Source organism: Lithobates pipiens, unplaced genomic scaffold (assembly GCF_037356315.1).
Source record: "Lithobates pipiens isolate NorthernLeopardFrog02 unplaced genomic scaffold, aLitPip1_a1.2 Scaffold_19, whole genome shotgun sequence".
Taxonomy (NCBI): domain Eukaryota; kingdom Metazoa; phylum Chordata; class Amphibia; order Anura; family Ranidae; genus Lithobates; species Lithobates pipiens.
In genome coordinates, this window is record NW_027507764.1 from 589,059,277 (window position 1) to 589,082,756 (window position 23,480).

Genomic DNA, 23,480 nt, shown 5'->3' on the forward strand with positions numbered 1-23,480 from the left:
CCTAAGTACCCTTGGATGCAAGCCATCTGGTCCCGGTGATTTATTAATGTTAAGTTTCCCAAGTCTAATTTTAATTCTGCCCTCTGTTAACCATGGAGGTGCTTCCTGTGATGTGTCACGAGCAGTGATGTAAGTAACTGAGTTAAAATAAACGGAGTTACGTAACACAGTTACTTTAGAGGGTAACGAGTAATCTAACTGATTACTCTTCCCCTCATGGTAACTCAGTTCCCATTACTTGGGCAGAGTTACCGCAATTACATCTACCGCCCAGGAGGCCCCCCGTGGCTGTAATGCTTGTCCGTTCGTTCCGCCTGCAGGACTGGAGAGGGCTCATCGCCGTGCTTTAGTCAACCTATCACTAATGCCCCCAATACTACCCTCTGCAATATGTTCCGGGCTGACTATCTCTACCTCTGGACCCCCTCACCGAGTTTAAAAACCCCTCCAACTTTTATGGGGCCATTTTTACTCCCAGCTAATCTGCACCCTCCTCATTTAGGTGCAGTCCGTACCTTCTATAGTACTGGTGATCGACTGAGAAGTCGGCCTAGTCCTCCAGGAACTCAAACCCCTCCTTACTACATCAACTCATCAGCCATTTGTTTAATTCCCCAATCTCCCTCTGCCTTTCTGTTGTGGCTCGATGTACTGGTAGTATTCCTGAAAATACCACCTCGGAGGTCCTTTTCCTCAATTTAGCTCCCAAGTCCCTAAAATCATTCTTTAGGACACTCCATCTGCCTCTGACTTTGTCATTGGTACCAACGTGCACCATGATGGCCGGGTCTTCCCCCCAGTAATCTGTCCACCAGATCCGGGATGTGTCGAACCCAACCACCCAGTAGAAAGCATACAGTTCGGTGCTTCAGGTCTTTGTCACAGATTGCCCTCTTTTTCCTTCTAAGAATTGAGTCCCCTACCACCAGAATCTGTCTTTCCTTTCCCTTCCCTTCCCCCCCCCCCCCCACTCTCACTGGAGGAGTTCTTCCCCTGGCAGCTAGGAGAGTCCCTTAGCTTCAGCAGTGCTAAGTGGTCCCTGACTGGTTTCACCAATGTCCCTCAATGGAGCATACTTATTGGGATTCTCCAGCCTTGGATCGGCCTCCCTGGCACTTCCCCCTCTGCCCTCCCTGACTGTCACCCATCCGCACTTTCCTAGTGCCTGCACCTCTTTGTCTCCACCCACCCCTGTGCTGGCCCCTGCCGTAACCTGCTGTGTACGTTCCTGGCTGTCAGGTCACCTTGAGGCAAGGTGACAGATGCACACCGAAGGGATCAGGAGTGCACCGCAAGGTTGTGAACCCTAAGGCTGACTGCTGCGGACGGGAGACAGATCCCACCGAGGTTAGAGCGTAAGATTCCCTGGGGCGCGGAGTCTAAGAGCCAGCAGGTGTTCACCAGAGCCTCTAGTGGTGAGGATGGACTTGGCAGCAACTGGCTCCAGGTCGCGACCCCCAGGGTCCCCCAGCTCACACCCACAGTAGGCAACAGGAGGACAGGGATAGTGAGGGATAAAGCCAAGGCCGGGGCCACAAGCAGACAGGAATAGTCAGGGACACGCCAATAGGTCAGGATCACAGGCAAACAGGGATAGTCAAGGACACGCCAAAGTCGGTAACGGAACAACAAAAGAGCACACGGCAGGTAACAGGAAGCTAAACACACAAAGGAATACACAATGGTTGATCAGCAGGGATGGCCTGCAGTGCACAGATTAATATAGAGTTCTCTGATAGGAGCTAGGGTGGAGTCATGCCAGAGGATGGATTACAAAAGCAGTCAGGTGAGGGTCGGCTGGTCTCTAGAGATGAGCACATGGAAACAGGTAAGCAAACTCTATTGCATAACCATGACACTGGCTCTCCTTTAGTATGGAAGGTCTTTTCAGTGCCGCAAGATGTACACCGAGTCGCATCTCCACAACCACCGGGCATCGTACCCACTAATTTAATGAGGATTGGGGATTATAGCCTGTCCAAATTACCTAACAACTAGCTTCCTGACACTAATACTCAACAAGGCAATACACAGGTACTCGCAGACCTACGTGCACTCGCTGACCCACGTATCATATCGTCATTACAGCTAATTATATCTTTCAATAAACAATGTTTAATTATTATTCCCTCTCTATATAAACCTGCAATCAGAATGATCCTGGCAAGGAATAACATTACAAGTCCTTACTTGAAGAAACAATCAGAATAGCAACAAGCAGTAATTACCGGAGAATTAAATGACGCGGCCCATTCACATCCTGCAGAACTGATGTCTCCATTAATAGGTCAGAGACGTGAGATAATAGCACCACCGTAATCACCACCAACATATAACGATTACATCACCTAGTAAAACCCGCAGAGACTTTATATTTTATTTTAGGAGAGATTGCAGAAGTTTTTGAACCTTTGTCAACTTCAACTTAATGGAATATTAGATCAACCAATTGCACTCTAAATGTACCCTAATTCTTGAGCCCCCCCCAGTCTAAAAAAGTAAAAATGTTTTGATAATTCTTATCAATATGAAGCCTGAACCTGGGATGATGCACACAACGCCCCTTCACATTAAAGCCCCCCCCCCCAATCCATAACATCAGAGTCTCCATCACAAAATACACTCACCACATCAGAAGCCCTTCCTATGAGAGACGACTCTATGCATTAGAGCCCTGCTAAACTTTAGAGCCCCCCTCAGCACCAGAACAAGTTCATCTTGTGCCCATGGCAAGGATATGAAAATACACCCTCTGCCACCGATGATGCCTGCTGTAGAATGGGTTTACTGCCATGTGTCCAGTCTCTTCCCCCTTGTTTTGCTGTGACAAGTTGGAGAGCTAATATCCAACACTAAGGAGGACCATCAGAGATTGGTGGTGCCATGGAGGGAATCCATTAAAGGGGAATGTGCATTTGACCTATTTCTAACCAACTAGGTCCAATCAGTAAGGTGAGAGCGGAGTGTGAATGATGGTGGGACCCTCTGCGCTTTACCATACATGTATGAAGATTGCACAAAGCACAGCATTTAGTTGTTTACACGTTAAGAGGGACTGCATCATTGCACTCTTTGTACACTTGTACACTTGCGTAAAGTCATGGATTTTTTGTAGGATTAGAATCAGGGGTATGATTAACCAATTATACCAAGTAGGAGCTAATGATCATCAATTTCATATGTAGGTGAAAACAGTCATTAACTGAAACAGAAACAGCTGTGCAGGAGGTTTAAAACTGGGTGAGGAACACCCAAACTCTGCTACTAAGGTGAGGTTGTGGAAGACAGTTTCATGTCACAGGTCATACAACATGGTGGTCATACACCAAGGCTGAGCACAGCAACAAGACACAAGGTACTTATACTTGAACTGTGAATGCGCAGCTCAGTGTATATTACAGCTGAGAGGCAGGAGGAAGCTGTTATGACAGAAGAGACCAATAGGGAGGAGAGAGAAAATGGAAAAAAAAGGGGGGGAAAAAAGTAAAAGGAAGAATTAAAACTCTCTTACAGCAAATTGGCCTATGCTTTTAAGGGCCTTTGTGTGTTTTTACTGCCCTCCCCCCTACCTCCTGGTATGTGTGTGAGCATCCCGGAGGTGATGTTCATAAGATTTTTAGGGCTTGGTGTGGATTTTTAGGAGCTTGTGATCTTCCATGGTAGATGTGGATTTCTAGGAGGCTGTGATTTTCTGGGGTTGTTGTGGGTGTCCACGTGTTTGTGTTCCTAAGATACTTCAAGTGGTGTGGTTGTCCAGAAGACTGTGTTCCTGAAATCTCTCCAGGATGGTTTGGATGCCTAGGATGTTGTGTTCCTCGGTGTAGGTGTATGGGTGGTTGTGTTCCTAAGATCTTTCAAGATTGGTGTGGGTATCCAGGAGGTTGTGTTCCTAATGCCGCGTACACACGGTCGAACTGTTTGACGTACTTAGTCCGTTGAAACACATTTCAGCGGACAATCCGCTCGTGTGTGGGCTTCAGCGGACTTTTTCAGCGTGCAGTCCGGAGTACTAAGAATTTCGGATTTTCCAAAAATCTGTCCGTCGTACTTTGGTTTCAGCAGACAATACGGTCGTCAGTATGCTAGTTCGACAGACTAAGAATGGGGCATGCCCAGAATGTATTTACACGGAGGAAGGGTGCTTTGCTGTGTCTTGGACTTCCTATTTCTAGTCCCGTCGTACGTGCTGTACACGTCATCGCGCAAGCTTTCTACGGACTGTTTGTGTATCCGTGTGTGGTCAAGTCCGTTCAGTGGAAAGTACGACGGATTGTCCGTCGGATTGTATGACGGACTAAGTACGTCAAACAGTTCGACCGTGTGTACGCGGCATTAGATAACTCAAGGTTGGTTTGGGTGTCTAGGAGGTTGTGTTCCTAAGATCTTTTAGGGATGGTGTGAGTGTCTAGTAGGTTGTGTTCCTAAAATCTTTCAGGGTTTGTTTGGCTGTTCAGGAGGCTGTGTTCCTAAGATCTTTTAGGGATAGTTTGGGTGTGCAGGAAGTTGTGTTCCTAACATTTCTCAGGGTTGGTTTGGGTGTCTAGGAGGTTGTGTTTCTAAGATCTTTTAGGGATGGTGTGAGTGTCTGGGAGGTTGTGTTGCTAAAATCTTTCAGGGTTGGCTTTTTCACCGAGGGGTTTGTATTATTAAAACATTTCAGGGTGGGTGTGATGTCCAGGAGGTTGTGTTCCTAAGACCTATCAGGGTTGTTGTGGGTTCCCAGGAGGTTGTGTTCCTAACATCTTTCAGGGTTGGTGCGGGTGTCTAGGAGGTTGTGTTCTTAAGATCTTTCATGGTTGATGTGGGTGTCCAGGAGGTTGTGTTCCTCAGATATTTTAAGGATGGTGTGGGTGTACAAGAAGTTGTGTTCCTAAGATCTCTCAGGGTTGGTTTGGGGGTCTAGGTGGTTGTGTTTCTAAGATTTTTTAGGGATGGTGTGGGTGTCTAGGAGGTTGTGTTCCTTAAATCTTTCAGGGTTAGTGCGGGTGTCCAGTAGGCTGTTTTCTTAAGATATTTTAGGATTGGTGTGGGTGTCCAGGAGGTTGTGTTCTTAAGATCTTTCAGGGTTGGCTTGGTTCGCCCAGGGGTTTGTATTAATAAAACATTTCAGGGTTGAGGTTGTGTTCCTAAGATGTATCAGGTTTGGTGTGGGTATCCAAGAGGTTGTGTTCCTAAGATCATTCAGAGTTGGTGTGGGGGTCCAGGAGGCTGTGTTCCTAAGATATTTTAGGAATGGTGCGGTTGTCCAGGAGGTTGTGTTCCTAAGATCTCTCAGGGTTGGTTTGGTTGTCTAGGATGTTGTGTTCTTGTGTTATTAAGATCTCTCAGGGTTTGTTTGGGGGTCTAGGTGGTTGTGTTCCTAAGATCTATTAGGGATGTTATGGGTGTCTAGGAGGTTGTGTTCCTAAAATCTTTCAGGGTTAGTGCGGGTGTCCAGTAGGCTGTTTTCTTAAGATCTTTTTGGATTGGTGTGGGTGTCCAGGAGGTTGTGTTCTTAAGATCTTTCAGGGTTGGCTTGGTTTGCCCAGGGGTTTGTATTACTAAAACATTTCAGGGTTGGCGTGGTGTCTAAGAGGTTGTGTTCCTAAGATGTATCAGGCCGCGTACACACGCGGGGACTGTTCGCCCAACTTTGTCCGCTGAACAGTGTTTCGGCGGACAGTCCGCCCGTGTGTGGGCTTTCAGCGGACAGTTTCAGCGAACAGTTTGCTGAACAAGGTTTTTCGGAATTTCCGAAAAACTGTCCGCTGAAACTTGGTTTCAGCGAACAGTCCCCTCGTGTGTAGGCTTGTTCGTCAAACTAAGTTCCGCGCATGCTCAGAAAGGATTTACACGCCGAAAGTTGTAATGCAGTGTATAGGACGTTGTATTTTTCGTCCCGTCGTACGTGCCGTTCACGTCATCGCGCACGGTTTCAGCAAACTGTTCGTTCCTCGTGTGTGGGCAAGTCCGTCCATGCTAATTTTGAGCGGACTGTTTGCTGAAACTGTTTGACGGACAAAGTTGAGCGAACAGTACCCGCGTGTGTACGCGGCCTCAGAGTTGGTGTGGGTGTCCAGGAGGCTGTGTTCCTAAGATCTTTTAGGAATGGTGTGGTTGTCCAGGAGGTTGTGTTCCTAATCCTAAGATCTCTCAGGGTTGGTTTGGGTGTCTAGGATGTTGTGTTCTTGTGTTATTAAGATCTTTCATGGTTGATGGGGGAGTCGAGGAGGTTGTGTTCCTCAGATCTTTTAAGGATGGTGTGGGTGTTCACTTCACCATATATTCCAGTCATGTGTGTTTCAGGGTTGTTGCGGGTGTCTAGGAGGTTGTGTTCATGTGTTCTTAAGATCAGGGTTTATGTGGGTGCCCAGGAAGTTGTGTTCCTAACATCTTTCAGGGTTGGTGCAGGTGTCTAGGAGGTTGTGTTCATGTGGGTGTCCAGGAGGTTGTGTTTCTCAGATATTTTAAGGATGGTGTGGGTGTTCTTAAGATCTTTCAGGGTTGGCTTGGTTCGCCCAGGGGTTTGTATTAATAAAACATTTCAGGGTTGAGGTTGTGTTCCTAAGATGTATCAGGGTTGGTGTGGGTGTCCAAGAGGTTGTGTTCCTAAGATCATTCAGAGTTGGTGTGGGGGTCCAGGAGGCTGTGTTCCTAAGATCTTTTAGGAATGGTGCGGTTGTCCAGGAGGTTGTGTTCCTAAGATCTCTAAAGGTAGGTTTGGGGGTCTAGGATGTTGTGTTCCTAAGATTTTTTAGGGATGGTGTGGGTGTCTAGGAGGTCGTGTTCCTAAAATCTTTCAGGGTTGGCTTGGGGTTTGTATTACTAAAATATTTCAGGGTTGGTGTGGTGTCCAGGAGGTTGCGTTCCTAAGATGTATCAGGGTTGGTGTGGGTGTCCAGTAGGCTGTTTTCTTAAGATCTTTTAGGATTGGTGTGGGTGTCCAGGAGGTTGTGCTCTTAGGATCTTTTAGGGTTGGCTTGGGGTTTGTATTACTAAAATATTTCAGGGTTGGTGTGGTGTCCAGGAGGTTGCGTTCCTAAGATGTATCGGGGGTTGGTGTGGGTGCCCAGGAGGTTGTGTTTCTAAGATTTTTCAGGGTTGGCGTGGGTGTCCAGGAGGTTGTGTTCCTAAGCCCTTGTACACACGGTCGGAGATTCCGACGGAATGTGTCCGATCGGACCGTTTTGTCGGATATTCCGACCGTGTGTGGTCTCCATCGGACTGTTTCCATCGGAGTATCCGACGGACCAAGTTTTCCAACTTGTTGGTAAAATTTTCCGACAAAATGCTCCGATCGGACATGTGTAGAGAATTCCGATCGGACAAAGTGCCACGCATGCTCAGATCAAATTCCTACACCAAAGCTATTGGCTACTAGCGTGAACGTAGTCCCGTCGTAACGAAATAACGTCATCACGTCGGATTTTCCGACAACTTTGTCCGACCGTGTGTATGCAACAGTTTCGGACAAAATCCGACGGATTTGGTTGTCGGAATATCCGACCGTGTGTACAAGAGCTTCGATTTTTCAGGATTAGCGTGGTTGTGTTTCTAAGATGGTTTAGGGATGGTGTGGATGTCGAAGAGGTTGTGTTCCTAAGATGTATCAGGGTTGGTGTGGGGTGTCCAAGAGCTTGTGTTCCTAAGATCCTTCAGGGTTGGGGTGGGTGCCCAGGGGGCTGTGTTCCTAAGATCTTTTAGGAATGGTGTGGTTGTCCAGGAGGTTGTGTTCCTAATCCTAAGATCTCTCAGGGTTGGTTTGGGTGTCTAGGAGGTTGTGTTCTTGTGTTCCTTAGATTTTTCAGGGTTAGCATGGTTGTGCTTCTACGATGGTTTATGAATGGTGTACGCGGCATTAGAGGTACATTTTTGGTACAAATAAAATGGCAGTTGATTCTTTCCAAGGGCAGTCAATCTTGCCTTTTAAATATGTGGTTCTGACCCTTTCCTACTCCCCCACCCCCCACCTAAAAAAAAAAAAAAAAAAAACACGTCATCTGAAGGTTGAATTATAAGAAGATTAGCTAAACAGACCTTCATGCAAATACATGTGTCTAAAAATAATAAAGAAACAATGTCCCTGTCTAGCTGCCAGCACAGGAAGTGCCGTGGTTTATGTCAACAATACCCAGAAACAACTCTAATGCATTCTGAGTTGCTGACCCGAAATGAGCATAGAGAGAAGAAATTGTAATACTCATTCACAGCATGTATGTTCTGGGGGTCTGTGACTCCAAATTAATGTAGGTATATTCCTTTTTAAAAGGGTAGGGAAGGGTTAAACCCACCCCCTTTTGTGTCTGTGGCCCACTGGGGAGATTTCCCGTCACTTCCTCTCCCATAAATGCAGCAGGAAATAAGAGGAGATCTTTACACATCGTAGACAGCTGTCACCAAAACAGGTGACGCCCTTTAGAAGATTTACCCATTTCACCTTTTGATAACAATTGTAACATTTTGGATTTTCCATTACTTTATCTCTCTGTAATAATGGTCACCAGGACAAATGAGAAAGAAGAATCTCCCAAGAACTGCTGCACTGGAAATCTGACAGGTCTCTCCTCTCCTTTCCTCTCTTCTCCTCTCTTTTCCTCTCTTCTCTCCCAAGGCTCTGTACTAAGGCCCCATCTATTCTATATTTATACCGTCCCCTGAGTCAATTGATAACCTCATATGGCTTCAAAAGCCATCTCTGTGATGATGACACCCAAATCTATCTCTCTACTCCTCAGCTCACACAATTCTGCCCCGGGGCTACATCACTAACCTTCTCTCAAAATATCACCCAGACCATCCTCTCCTCCCAAGACCTCCCCTGGTCTCTAGCTCCCTCGTCACCTACTCCCATGCACATCTCCAGGACTTCTCTGGAGTCTCTCCCATCCTCTGGAACTCCCAACCCCAATCCTACTCTGGCTGCCTTTAGGTGATCCGAGAAAGCTCCCATTAAATCATTTTTCCATCAGCTCACCCCTTACATTTATTACCTTTTATATCACTTGACCCCCCCCCCAGTAAATTGTAAGCTTTCATGAGCAGGACTCTCCTAACCCTCTTATATTGAATTGTATTGAAACTCGGGTCGGATCGCCTACAGAAAAGGTATGTATACTGAGTCTTTCTTTACAGGGCTGGAGAGGTTAGTGTTAGAATGTTGGTGGCTATAAATGCAGGGATTATAGTTTTGTTTTGTAAGGACTTCCACTTTAAATCCTAATAATAATAATGAGAAGAAGGATGAAAAAGAGGATGGGGAAAATAAAGAGGAAAAGAAGAAGGAGAAAGAGGATGGAGGAAAAAAGGAGAAGGGAAAATAGAAGAAGGAAGAAGAAAAAGACAAAAGAAGAATAAATACAAATATAAATACTTTTACCAAGTCCCATCACATCTGGACTCTCCTACATACCCAGCCTACTTGTCAGCCTTAGCCCTTGTACACACGGTCGGACATTCTGACAACCAAATCCGTCGGATTTTGTCCGTCGGATTTTGTCCGAAACTGTTGCATACACACGGTCGGACAAAGTTGTGGGAAAATCCAATCGTTCAAAACGTGATGACGTTATTTCATTACGACGGGACTACATTCAGGCTAGTAGCCAATAGCTTTGATGTAGGAATTTGATCTGAGCATGCGTGGCACTTTGTCCGATCGGAATTCTCTACACATGATTGGAGTATGTCCGATCGGAGCATTTTGTCAGAAAATTTTACCAACAAATTGGAAAACTTGGTCCGTCGGATACTCCGACAGAAACAGTCCGATGGAGACCACACACAGTCGGAATATCCAACCAAACGGTTCCGATCGGACACATTCCGTCGGAATCTCCAACCGTGTGTACAAGGGCTAAGAAATGGAATTGCAAACTCGGTTTGCAGACCAGAAATCTACAATACTACAACTTTCACACGGGACCTCCATTTCCTCAAATATGGCTGACTTAAACTACACATTTCTGTCCCGCTGGCATTGTACTCCTGCTAAACATTTCTTGGGGGCACAGCACAGGGATGGTGGGAGCCCCTCATAATAAACAGCCCCAGGAGGAAGTCAGCACAGCACAGGTGGGAGCCCCTCATAATAAGCAGCCCCAGGAGGAAGTCAGCACAGCACAGGGATGGTGGGAGCCCCTCATAATAAGCAGCCCCAGGAGGAAGTCAGCACAGCACAGGGATGGTGGGAGCCCCTCATAATAAGCAGCCCCAGGAGGAAGTCAGCACAGCACAGGGATGGTGGGAGCCCCTTATAATATGCACAGCAGAGGTACAGCCCCAGGAGGAAGTCAGCACAGCTCAGGGATGGTGGGAGCCCCTCATAATAAGCAGCCCCAGGAGGAAGTCAGCATAGCACAGGGATGGTGGGAGCCCCTCATAATGAGCACAGCAGAGGTACAGCCCCAGGAGGAAGTCAGCACAGCACAGGGATGGTGGGAGCCCCTCATAATAAGCAGCCCCAGGAGGAAGTCAGCATAGCACTGGGATGGTGGGAGCCCCTCATAATGAGCACAGCAGAGGTACAGCCCCAGGAGGAAGTCAGCACAGCACAGGGATGGTGGGAGCCCCTCATAATAAGCAGCCCCAGGAGGAAGTCAGCACAGCACAGGGATGGTGGGAGCCCCTCATAATAAGCAGCCCCAGGAGGAAGTCAGCACAGCACAGGGATGGTGGGAGCCCCTCATAATAAGCATAATGACTGAGTCATCGATGCAACGACAACTGATCCGAAATTCGTAAACAAAAGTTCGTATTGCGTACAGAATTCGAACGCACGGCAATTCCTATTTTGGATCCTCCTGAGCGTACAAATTTTGGGAAATTCGTACGAATTTGAGATTCGTACGAAACGAATCACACATGTCTAATGCCAAGCTGCTGCAAGCAAAGCAAACAGAATATTGGCATTAATAAGGGGATTCACTCCAGAGATAAAGTGATAATTCTCCCACTCTACAAGACTTTGGTCCGGCCGCACCTGGAGTATGCTGTCCAGTTCTGGGCACCAGTCCTCAGGAAGGATGTACTGGAACTGGAGAGAGTCCAGAGAAGGGCAACACAGCTAATTAAAGGAATGGAGGACCTCAGCTATGGGGAAATGTTGCAAGATTTTAATTTATTCTTCTGGAGAAGAGATGCTTGAGAGTGGATATGATATAAATGTACAAATACCGTACTGGTGACCCCACAATAGGGATAAAACTTTTCCATGAAAGGGAATTTAAAAAGACACGCAGCCATTCACGTGGAGTTGGAAGAGAAGCGGTTTAACCGTGAACTGCGTAGAGCAGGGGTCTTCAAACTACGGCCCTCCAGTTGTTCAGGAACTACAATTCCCATCATGCCTAGGTATGTCTGTGAATGTCAGAGTATTACAATGCCTCATGGGATGTGTAGTTCCACAACAGCTGGAGGGTCATAGTTTGAAGATCCCTGACATAGAGGGTTCTTTACTGTCAGAGCGGTAAAGATGTGGAATTCTCTTCCACAATTGGTGGTATCAGCAGGGAGCGTCAATAGTTTAAAAAAACTATTAGATGGGCACCTCAACGACCACAACATACAGGGGCATTGGATGTATTGACATAAACACACACATAAACCATAGGTTGAACAGGAGGGACTGGTGTCTTTTTTCAACCTCACCAACTATGTAACTATGTAAGGAAAGAAGGAGAAAGACAAGTAAGAATAAAGAGGGGAAAAAAAAGCATAAATAAAAAGAATAAAGAAAGACAAAACAAGAAGGAGAAAGAAGAAGTAAAAAAAAAAGAGATAGGTAGAGGCAGGAAGATCCAAGAAGAAGCAATTAAGGAGGAAGAAAAAGAAAGAATGGAAAGATGAAATACGAAGGAAGAAAAGGGAAAGAAGAAAGAAAAAGGAAAAATTTAAGAAAAAGAAAGAAACAGAAAAAAAGGACAAAGCAAAAGAATAAAAGAGAGACAAAACAAGAAAGAGAAAGAAGAAGGAAGAAAAAAAAAAAAGAGAAAGGAAGATAGAAGAAGAAAGAAGAAAAAAGAAAAGATGCAAACAAGAAGGAAGAAGAAGAAAGAATAGAAGGTAGTAACATGAAGGAAGAAAAAGGAAAGAAGAAAGAAAAGGGAAAGAATAAGGAAAAATGAAAGAAAAAGAAAGAAAGAAAAAAAAGGACGAAGAAAAAGAATAAAGAAAGACAAAACAAGAAGGAGAAAGAAGAAGAAGAAGGAAGAGAAAGGAAGATGGAAGGAGAAAGAAGAAAAAAGAAAAAAGAAGAAGCAAATAAAAAGGAAGAAGAAGAAAGAGTAGAAGGTAGTAACATGAAGGAAGAAAAAGGAAGATGAAGGAAAAATGAAAGAAGCAGAAAGAAGAAAAAAGTTAAAAATAGGATGAAGAAAAAGAATAAAGAAGAAGAAGAAAAAAAAAGAAACACGAAAGAAGAAGGAGAAGGAAGAAGAAGAAAGAGCAGAAAGAAGAAATATGAAGGAAGAAGATGGAAAGAAGAAGGAAGTAGAAGAAAAAAAAAAGAAGATGGAAACAAGAAAGAAGTAAAGAAAAAAAAGGACAAAAAAAGAAGAAGAAAAAATAGGAAATATGAAGGAAGAAGAAAGAAGAAAAATGAAAAAGGAAGAGTAAGGAAAAATAAGGAAAGAAGATGAAAGACAAGTAAGAATAAAGAAAAAAAAAGGCTAACGAAAAAGAATAAAGAAAGATAAAACCTGAAGGAAGAAGGAGAAAGAAGGAGAAAAAAAGAAGAAAGAAGAAGGAAAAAGAAGAAAGAATAAATATGAAGAAACAAGAAAGGAGAAAAAAGAAGAAACATGAAGGAAGAACAGGGGCAGAAGAAGAAAGAAAGAAAAAAAGATTAAGAACAAGTAAGAAGAAGGATGAAGAAAAGAGAATACAGATGGATGAATATATTTAGAGAAAACAGTATGTGCTAATCGCAGAGTTTCCAGCTCATTGTATATAATGCTCCCTGTAGTGACCCCGGGGTCACACAATGAGGGCGGTGAGTAATTTCTGATGAGGGGGGGGGGGTGATGGAGACTTGTATTCAGCTCTATATGACACGCACAGATCTCTCGCACGGCTTCCTCAGGGGTTAATTAATCATCGCACAATAGATTATATGAGCCAATATTTATGAAATCACTGCAACGCCCCTGTCTGGTAACTGAACCCAGATCCTTATCTGCAGGCTTATATTCTGCATCACTAATCAGGGAGGACTCGGAGACACCGCACGCAGCACCGGACAGAAAACGATGGCCAACTGGGCCGTCTATCTCATGATCTTCTGCCTCTTGGCTGCATCTCAGGCGGCACCGATTCTCAAGGACCCCCAGGATTGGGACTCAAGCACTGGACCTGCCAAAGTAAGTTCCAGCCGGGACTATCCATTCAATAACACTGTATTAGATGTGTATAGGGAGAAGTCTGGAGGGAGCACACTGAAATATAATAAGCTTAATGTGAATCTAAAATCAAAACTTATTTTTTTTTAACCACTTGCTTACTGGGCACTTAAACCCCCCTCCTGCCCAGACCAATTTTCAGCGTTCAGCGCTGATGCACTTTGAATGACAATTGCGCGGTCATACAACACTGTACCCAAATTAAATTTTTATCATTTTTTTCCCACAAATAGAGCTTTCTTTTGGTGGTATTTAATTACAGCTGAGAGTTTTATTTTTTGCTAAACAAACAAAAAAAGATGCAAAAAATAAATAAAAATCATGTTTAATAGTTTGTTATAAAATTTTGCAAACAGGTCATTTTTCTCCTTCATTGAAGTGCGCTGATGAGGCGGCCCTGATAGGCTGCACTGGTGGGCACTGATAGGCTGCATTGGTGGGCACTGATGGGCTGCACTGGTGGGCACTGATAGGCATAGTTAAGGCGGCACTAATAGGCACAGATAAGGCGGCACCGATGGGCACAGATAAGGCGGCACTGATGGGCAAAGATGGGCACAGATAAGATGCCACGGATGGGTGGCACAGATGGGTGGCACGGATGGGTGGCACTAAGGGGCACTGATAGGTACCACTGATAGATGGGACTGATGGGCACTGATAGGTGGCACTGATAGGTGGCTCTGATAGGTGGCACTACTGGGCACTGATGGGCGGCACTGCTGGGCATGGATATGTGGCACTGGGGGCAGCACCTTTGTTGAGGCAGATTGTGGGCACTGCTGGGTGGCACTGTGGGCACTGCTGGGTGGCACTGCTGGGTGGCACTGTGGGCACTGCTGGGTGGCACTATGGGCACTGCTGGGTGGCACTGACAGACGTAGTCCCGGCAAAGAAGATCCGCGCTGTAGCTGTCATTCGGCTATAGCGCGGACCTCAACTGGTTAATTTTGCATAGAGTAGAGAAGGACTGGAACCCCTGTCAGGTTTATGTCACTATTTGCGTCTCCACTGGGGAAGAAGGTGGTAGGAAATCACAAATGTTAAGGTTGTCACAATGGGGAAATCTTCCAATGGGGACACCTGTTCAGGTGACAAGTGAAGAGGAACTTCAGCCCCCTCCCCCAACCAAAGTACTGGCCCCGCCCCTACTCTCCAGCGCCACCACCCTTGTATCTGGCGTGCATGCGGACTTCCAGACGGTCTCCATCGTGTGAACAGGGTGGTCTTATGCCCCATACACACGGTCGGACATTCCAACCACAAAATCCGTCGGATTGTTTCCGTTGGATTTTGCCCGAAACTTGCCTTGCATACACTAAGTTGTCGGAAAATCCGATCTTTCTGAACGCGGTGACGTCAAACACGTACATCGGGACTACAAACGGGCCAGTAGCCAATAGCTTTTGTCTCTTAGTTTATTCTGAGCATGCGTGGCACTTTGCCCGTTGGAATTGTCTACACACGATCGGAATTTACGCGATCGGATCTTGTTGGCGGAAAATTTTAGATCCCGCTCTCAAACTTTGCGCGTCGGAAAATTTAGACCGAAAAAAGTCTGATGGAGCCCACGCACGGTTGGATTTTCTGACGACGCTATCCGATCGCACATTTTCTGGCAGAAAATCCGACCGTGTGTACGGGGGGGGGGGAATTAGATTGTACGAGGGGGGTCTTCAAAAAGTTTCCACACTTTTATATACAGTATATAACTTTGTTTTAAAAAGTTCGGAAACTTTTTGATGAACACTCAAAAGAATTCTAGATTTCAATGGACTTGGATGCATTAAAGCATAACTCCAGCAAACACGTTTTAAATCAGTTACAGAGACAATTTTATTTTTAAATTTTAAAATTTATTTAAAATATTTATTTAAATTTTTTTAAAAAATAAAAAAATAAAAAAATAAAAAAATAAAAAAATAAAAAATAAAAAAGATTTAAAGTGTGTTTCTACTTTTACAGCTACATTTGGGATAACATCTGCTTTACATTTCTTACATGTTCCCATTCACATAGCATAACTATTTAACCACTTCAATACCGAGCATTTTCACCCCCTTCCTGCCCAGGCGCCAATTTTCATCTTTCAGCGCTGTAACACTTTGAATGACAATTGCGCGGTCATGCAACACTGTACCCAAATGAGATTTTGATAATTTTTTCCCCCACAAATTGCTTTAAAGCGGCAGTCCGCCGGGAGTTCCGCCGTTTTTTTTTTTTTAAAAGCCAGCAGCTACAAATACTGCAGCTGCTGACTTTTAAAATAATGACACTTACCCGCCCAGCGCGCCCGCGATGTCGGCACCCGAAGCCGATCTCTCAATCGTCTCTCGGGTGCTGCCGCCGCCATCTTGGGTATGGGAATCAGGAAGTGGAGCCTTTCGGCTTCATTTCCCGGTTCCCTACTGCACATGCGCGAGTCCGTGTGTTTCCCAGCAGACAGCGAGGGGACATTCGGAAAGGGGCGTACCTTCTGCAGAATCTACGCCGGAAGTGGGTGCAGATACCTGTACTGAAAGGTGCCAATTGTGGTGCCGGAGGGGGGGGGGGGAGGGTTCCAATGAGCGGAAGGTCCACTTTAGGGTGGACCTCCGCTTTAAATGACAACAGACGTTGTACCCAAATAAAATTGACATCCTTTTTTTTCCCCCCACAAATAGAGCTTTCTTTTGGTGGTATTTGATCACCTCTGCGGTCTTTATTTTTTGCGCTATAAACAAAAAAAGAGCGTCAATTTTTAAAAAAGAAAAACTTTTTTGCTATAATAAATATCCCAATTTTTAAAACAAAAAAACAAAACAAAAACACATTTCTTCATCAGTTTAGGCCGATATATATTCTTCTACGTATTTTTTGCAATAAGCATATACTGATTGGTTTACGCAAAGGTTGTAGCGTCTACAAAATAGTGGATAGATTTATGGCATTTTTATTATTATTATTTTATTTTTTTAATAGTAATGGCGGCAATCTGTTTTTTTTTTTTATCGGGACTTCGATATTGCGGCAGACAAATTGGCAGACAAATTGGACACTATTGACACATTTTTGGGACCCATGACAAATAGGCAGCGATCAGTGTTAGAAAAATGCACTGAGTACTGTATAAATGTCTCTGGCAGGGAAGGAGTTAACACTGGTGGGCGATCAAGAGGTTAAATGTGTTACCTAGGGAGTGATTTTAACTGTGGGGGGAGGGGACTGACTGGGGGAGGTGACCGATCGGCAGGGGGCGGACTGACCATTGGGTCACTTGGGCCCCATACCACTAGGGGGCTCCATCAGGGTTGCCAGCCTCAGTAAAACCAGGGACAGTATGTAAAAATTTGTGTTTTTTTTACATCTGTCTCTGAAATGTCCCTTACCGACATCCTTTTGGTCTAAAAATCCAGAGATTATAGCTGCCCCACCTCTCCAGTACCTTCTCAGCCAATAGAAACATGTCTGTGTATACTGTGTGATTGTATAGTATGTGTGTGTGTTTGTGTCTACTGTGTGGTCCCATAATCTCTAATTGCCTGGGGGCCCCATAATCTCCTATTGCCCGAGTTGTCAGTCCACCCCTGCTGATCGGTGTCCCTATATACAAGGAACACACGATCTGTCTCCTCTCCCCTGACAGGATGTGGATCTGTGTGTACCAAGGATCTGACCATTCAGTTAACTCAGAGACTTTGAAGCTCCAATTCTAGAAATTTTCCATGAAGGACCTTCCCAGACATAAACATAAGAATGCGGCTTGTTATTGATTACAAGAGACATCAATTTCTGTGAGACACGTGCAATACGTTTCGTCCCGAATGTAAATTCGGATTCATTTTTGGTTATTCAGAGATTCGGATGTATCCAAATCTCTGAATGAAATGGTAATGAATTTAGTTGAAATTAGTTTAATTTAATTTAGTTTCATTCATTTTCTACCGAATTCCAAATTTTCAGAACGTTTCTAATTCTGTGTGAAGAATAGCTGGTTGTTAAATAGCCGACCGGGGAGCCGGCTGCCGCATCCTTAACAATCAATGACTCATCAGCTATCAGCAGGCTTCCCCACTGACAGCTGAAATGTAAACAAAAGAATGGCGGCAATAGAAAATTCAGATTAAAAAATCCCCCCCAATCCATACTAGGCCTTTCAGGTCTGGTATGGATTTTGAGGAGAACCCCACGCCAAATCCATACCAGACCCTTATCCGAGCACGCAGCCTGGCAGGCCAGGAAAGGGGGAGGGGGGACGAGTTAGTGCCCCACCTCCTGAACCATACCAGGCCACATGCCCTCAACATGGGGGGGGGGCTTTGATCTGCCCCCCAACCCAAAGCACCTCGTCCCCATGTTGATGGCCTCTTCCCCACAACCCTGGGCTGTGGTTGTCGGGGTCTCTGAGGGTGGGAGGCTTATCAGAATCTGGAAGCACCTCCCCCTACGTGAATGAGTATGGGGTACATAATACCCCTACCCATTCACAAAAATAGTGCAAAAAAGAGAATAAAGACTGTATACAAGTTTTTGACAATTCTTTTATTTAAAAAAAAAAAAATAATTCCCCGGTGTAAATCCTTCGTTAGTAATGATGCCCGCCGCGGAGCAGGACACAAAAAAAGAAACTCTGGCCTCGCTGAACGCTCCCGCCGACTGCCTGCTCTACTATCTGACATTTCTTAAATAGCTAAGGGGTGGAGTCAGGTGACCACGCCCGTGTCATGTTCACCGACTGGGGCATGCCGGGTCAATGATGTTACAAGAGGCGGGGTCACCTGCTGACGTCATCGGGTGACTGGTTAAAGGAGGCTTCAAGATTCCAACAAGCCCCCCACCCACAGACCCCCTCAACCACCGCCCATGGTCGTGAGATAGACGCCCTTGACCCCAAAGCACCCCTCCCATGCTGAGGTCACATGGTATGATTTAGGAGGAGGGGGCTGCTTGCTCATCCCCCCCCCCTTTTCCTGGCCTGCCATGCGGCATGCTCAGATAAGGGTCTGGAATGGAGTTCTTCTTAATATATATACCAGACCCAAAGGGCCTGGTATGTATTGGGGGGAGGCCCATGCTGTTTTTTTTGTTTTTTTTTTAGAATTTTCTATTGCTGATGTTTTGTTCACATTTTAGCTGTCGGCGGGGAAGCCCGCCGACAGCTGATGAGTCATCGGTTGTTAAGGCCGGCTTCACACAGAACTTGAATCAGGTGATCATTTTTCCACTGATCCGAATTAGAATCATTCCGAAACTTTTGGAATTAGTTAGAAAAATAATAAACAAAACTAAATGAAACTAAATTTGTAGTCCCCTCAAAATAACTCAACACACAGCCATTAATGTCTAAACCGCTGGCGACAAAGGTAAGTACACCGCTAAGTGAAAATGTCCAAACTGGGCCCAATTAGCCCTTTTCCCTCCCCAGTGTCATGTGACTCGTTAGTGTTACAAGGTCTCAGGTGTGAATGGGGAGCAGGTGTGTTAAATTTGGTGTTATCGCTCTCACTCTCTCATACTGGTCACTGGAAGTTCAACATGGCACCTCATGGCAAAGAACTCTCTGAGGATCTGAAAAAAAAGAATTTTTACTCTACATAAAGATGGCCTAGGCCAGTGATGGTGAACCTTGTCACCCCAGATGTTTTGGAACTACAATTTCCATGATGCTCATGCACTCTGCATTGTAGGGGAGCATCATGGGAAATGTAGTTCCAAAATTTTTGTTTAATACTGTAGCTGCTGAGTTTCAATAAGGACATTTACCTGTCCAGGGATCCCGCAATGTCGGGCCCCCCGAAGCCGATTCGTCCATCGGTTCAGGTGCTGCCATTGCAGCTAAGGGAAACCGGCAGTGGAGCCTTCAGGCTTCACAGTTGGTTTCCTACTTGCGCGTCTCTTTCTCAATGGCCCCGTCATCTTCTGTGACACACACAGGTCCCAGAGGGCAGCGGAAAGGGGAGGTGGGAGGAGGAGGGCTCGAAGCAGAAGAGGAGATAACGTACCTCGCTGCAATGAGGTTAGGACGGAAATACATTTTTCTACTTCAAAAAGGATAAGAAAAAAATGATATCCAAAAACGAGGGTGGTCTTTAGTTTAAGACCTAGTTCAGGGGTCTTCAAACTATGGCCCTCCAGTTGTTCAGGAACTACAATCCCCATCATGCCTCGTCATGTCTGTAAATGTCGGAGGTTTACAATGCCTCATGGGACTTGTAGTTCCGCAACAGCTGGAGGGCCGTAGTTTGAAGATCCCTGACCTAGTTGTATATTGGCTGGAACTCCGTTATAAGGTACAAAATGGAGGAATTTAACTTTGGTTCCCATTACTAAACCAGCCGGTCAGCGTCCTCTATGATATTTATTAAGCTGAAGGTCTGGTGGGTGTTTAACCAGTTGCCGACCAGCGCACGCCGATGTACGTCGGCAGAATGGTACGGGCAGGCAAATGGGCGTACCTGTACGTCCCTTTAAATTTGCCGCCCTGTCATCGGGTGTGCGCCACCGGCGGCGTGCTCCCGCGCTGGTCGGGACCTCCATGAGTCCGGTCGTGGGACCCGCGGACTCGATCGCCGCGGGCATACCCGCGATCGTCTCACGGAGCGGCTGAATGAAGAAATGCCGTTGTAAACAGCATTTCTCCATTCTGCTTAGCAACTAGTGACGCTGATCTCTGCTCCATGTGATTGGAGCAGAGATCAGTGTTCACTAAATTAAAGCCCAGCCCCCAACAGTTAGTAACACACCCCTAGGAACACTTAACCCCTACACTGCCACCCACTGGTTAACCCCTTCACTGCCAGTGTCATTTACACAGGAATCAATGCATTTGTATAGCACTGATTGCTGTATAAATGACAATGGTCCCAAAAATGTGTCAAAAATGTCCGATGTGTCCGCCGTAATGTCGCAGTCACAATAAAAATCGCTGATCCCCCGCCATTACTAGTAAGAAAAAAAAATATTAATAAAAATGCCATAAAACTATCCCTTATTTTGTAAATGCTATATCTTTTGTGCAAACCAATCAATAATCGCTTATTGCGATTTTTTTTTACCAAAAATATGTAGAAGAATACGTATCGGCCTAAACTGAGGGAAAAAAATGTTTTTTTATATATTTTTGGGGGATATTTATTATAACAAAAAGTAAAAAATAATGCGTTTTTTTTCAAAATCGTCGCTCTATTTTTGTTTATAGCGCAAAAAAATAAAAACCGCAGAGGTGATCAAATACCACCAAAAGAAAGCTCTATTTGTTGGGAAAAAAAAGGACGTCAATTTTGTTTGGGAGCCACGTCGCACGACCGCGCAATTGTCAGTTAAAGCGACGCAGTGCCGAATCGCAAAAAGTGGTCTGGTCTTTGAGCAGGTGTCTACCAACCCACCTGTTTCATAAATAGTCAAAGCTACACTAACAGGCTGGTCTTCAGTATGGTGCAACCAACACAACTGAATTCCTCTTTTTTCTTTTGAACTGAAATATTTTACAAAATGTAATTCTATCCCAAGTAATGTGTTTGATTCCTCTTAGGTGACCGCAGCCTCAAGTCCTCATCTGGAGGATCTGAAAGCAGGTGGGAAGAAGCAGACACAACATCTGCACAATACTGATGGGTCCAGCCAAGCATCTTGCATTCCGTGCATACTCACCTTGCTTCCCGGTTGATGATGGAGGTTCCACATCTCCCATATTTCGGGAAAGGCGATGCTGATCCCCCTTCTCTGTCCTCGTCTTATTGATTCACTTCATCACGGACCCGGGAACACACAGACGTGTCACCAACGCAATCCATAGGAGATAGAAGAAACCATTGGTGGTAGAACACAGTAGCATCATCATCCAACATATGGAGATTAGTATAGGGTGGACTAAGCCGTTTATATACCGGAGTAACAAAAATAAAGAGAAATTACACTACATGCAAAGTCGTTTGCTCTGTTGACCTTCCATTTCTGTTCATGTCAGTTTATTGAGATTTGTCAAAAAAACCTTCAGTCTACAATCTGTCTTGTAAGGGCTCATTTACACTTTGCTTCGACTTTAAGGCTAGGTTCACACCACAGCGATGCGGGAACGCCGCAAATCCGCGGCGTTTTCCCGCATCGCACACCTCCCGCCGGCAGTTCACACTGCCCTATGCGGACGGCTGGGAGTGTCAATGATATGTTAATGACACCCCCAGATCCGTCCGCATATCGCAGTGCGATCTGCCGACTCGCACAGGAATCGGATCGCATGGTGTGAACCCCCATGCGATCCGATTCTGTTGCGGACCAAAAAAAGGGTCCCGTGCGAGTTTGCTGCGGGAGCGATGCGAATTCAGCCATACTATCTGTATGGCTGAACTCGCATCGCTACGGAGATCGGATGTGATTTGCACTGCAGTGCGGGTGCGAATCACATCCGGATCTCCCCCCCGCAGCAGTGTGAACCCAGCCTAACACACACTAAAGCACCTACCACTTCAACATACTTTTATGATGTGTTTTTGATACTTTAGGGATGATTTTTTTTGAAGCTTTAGGCTCGGTTTCCACTATTGCAAACCCAAAGTCGCGCAATTTTACCGCGATTTCGACGGGAAACACTGCCCGTGTATTCTTGAGGTCTATGAACCTCAAGTCGCATCAAAGTGGTACCAAAGCAATGCAGGGACTACTTTGAAGTCACTGCGACACGAAGTCGCACAAATATGAAATCATTGGGGAATGACTTATCATGCGACTTGGGACTGCAAATTCGCATGATAAGTCGCACTAGTGGAAACCGAGCCTTAACCACCTAAGGACCAGGCCTTTTCTGACATTTGTTATTTACAATTAAAAAAAATCAGTATTTTTGCTAGAAAATTACTTTATTTTATATATATCTAGATATCTATCTATCTATCTATCTATCTATCTATCTATCTATCTATCTATAAAGTATTACAGTAGTTAAATTTAAAAAAATCAGTATTTTTGCTAGAAAATTATTTATTTTATATATATCTAGATATCTATATCTATATATATATATATATATATATATATATATATATATATATATATATATATATATATATATATATATATATATATATAGTATTACAGTAGTATAACCAGAGCTAAAGTCCTCCTTGCATCAGATAAATACTAAAACAGCGCTAAAACGAAAATAAAAATAGAAATAAAAAATTGATGGTAATGAAACCATAGGGCAATGGCAAACTATGGTTTCATTACCATCAATTTTTTATTTCTGTTTTTATTTTATTTTTTTTTATTTTTTTTTATGTCTGAGACATTGACATATTATATTGAATAGTTCAACACATCTGCCTGCTGCTGGCACTGTAGGATTGAGGTGGCGCTGAGTGGGTGACCCATAGGCCATAGTTATACCTCATTTATCTATCTATATATATATATATATATATATATATATATATATATATATATATATATATATATATATATTAACAGTGGTTCTCAACCCTGTCCTCAAGTACCCCCAACAGGCCATGTTTGGGGATTTTGCTGGCCATACACGGGTCGAATTTCTAAAGAACGTTCGAAAATCTTATCTAACAATTTTCGTACGAATTTCGCACCATTAGTGGGCTGCAGCAACGGGCGCCAATCGAATTTTAAAAATCGCACATGTTGGAAATTTTTTTGAAAAAAACAAACGATTTTCTAATCAATGATGGGAGAATCGTGCGAGAAATGCAATCGAAAAAGAAATGCGCAAGAAAAGAAAATTCCTAGAAAAGAAAAGAAGATTCCCAGACAGGAAAATTATTTTCTGTAGGAACATGAGGTGAAATTGAAGGTTTAGTTGGTTGAATTTCGAAAAATCAATGGTGGCGCCATCGAATCACAAAAACGCACAAATTTTCTGATTTTCAAAAGAAAGTTATTTTTCGTAATTCGACCCGTGTATGGCCGGCATAATAACATGCCATTGACTCTGATTTAAAACAAGATAAAGGAAATTCTGTGCAAGATAAATGAAAATCTGCAAACATGGCCTGTTGGGGGTGCTTGAGGACGGGGTTGAGAACCACTGACCTAGAGAATTAAAATGGTGGTCTTGCAATATTTTATGTCGCAGTGTACCGTATTTATTTTTTTCCCTTAAAATCA

The 23,480-nt window shown here is 44.5% G+C and overlaps 1 long non-coding RNA gene across 2 annotated transcripts; it reads left to right on the forward strand.

Annotated features, from left to right (window-relative positions):
* The first annotated feature begins 1,813 nt into the window (after window positions 1–1,813).
* Window positions 1,814–21,272, forward strand: LOC143997759 (uncharacterized). Of its 2 annotated transcripts, XR_013277737.1 has the most exons (3): window positions 1,814–1,828; window positions 13,157–13,334; window positions 20,884–21,272. It is a non-coding gene; the product is annotated as an uncharacterized LOC143997759 (long non-coding RNA). The 2 variants fall into 2 exon arrangements; XR_013277736.1 differs by lacking the exon at window positions 1,814–1,828 and having other exon boundaries at window positions 12,983–13,334.
* The last annotated feature ends 2,208 nt before the right edge of the window (window positions 21,273–23,480 follow it).